Genomic DNA, 895 nt, shown 5'->3' on the forward strand with positions numbered 1-895 from the left:
TGTTGGACAAACTGGTTTTCCTTATGCAAAATAATAAATCAAGACTCATATCTCTCCCCATGCACAAAGACTAACTCAAGATGGATTAAAGACCTAAAGGTAAACCTCATCGGTATAAGGAAATCCATGTGAAAGCTGGAACTAACTAGGAACATAGACTACCAAGTAAAATGACTACCAAGTAAAATGGAAGAGGCATACACAGTGGAAGACAAGATAGATGATTGATGCATGTGGAAATTACATCACTTATGTACTTCAAAAAACTTTACCAGGAGAGTAAAACGAGAGACCGCAGATTGGAAAAAAAATAGCAGTAAAACATCAGACAAGGGTTTAAATACAAAAATATACTGAACTTTATAACAGCTAATTAAGGAAATAACAAACAACTGAATTATAAAATAGGAAAAAGACATAAACAGACAGACCACCAAAAATGATATACAAATGGCTGACAAACATATGAATAAATTCTCACAATCACTAGCCATCTGGGAGATGCAAATTAAAACCACAGTGAGGTACAACTTTACACCCACAATGCGAGTCAATTAAAAAAAAAACACAGACAACAACAAAATCTGGAGAGGAAATTAAGAGAATGGCACTCATACGCACTGTTGGAGGACCTGTGAATATATACAAACACTATGAAAAATGATACGGGGAAACTCAGAGCAAATGAGAACTGAAATTCCACACTAGTCAGCAATACCACTACTACAAACATAGCTCAAAGAAATGAGACATAACACAAGTAGATGTATGCTCTCACATGTGTATAGCAGAATAGTTCACAATAGCAAGAAACAGGAAGCAGCCCTAATGTCCAACATTGGAAGACTGGATAAAGAAACTATGTAACACACACAATGGAATAATATACATCCCT

Source organism: Echinops telfairi, unplaced genomic scaffold (genome assembly GCF_000313985.2).
Source record: "Echinops telfairi isolate 266 unplaced genomic scaffold, ASM31398v2 ScPeMD7_7401;HRSCAF=8416, whole genome shotgun sequence".
Lineage (NCBI taxonomy): Eukaryota > Metazoa > Chordata > Mammalia > Afrosoricida > Tenrecidae > Echinops > Echinops telfairi.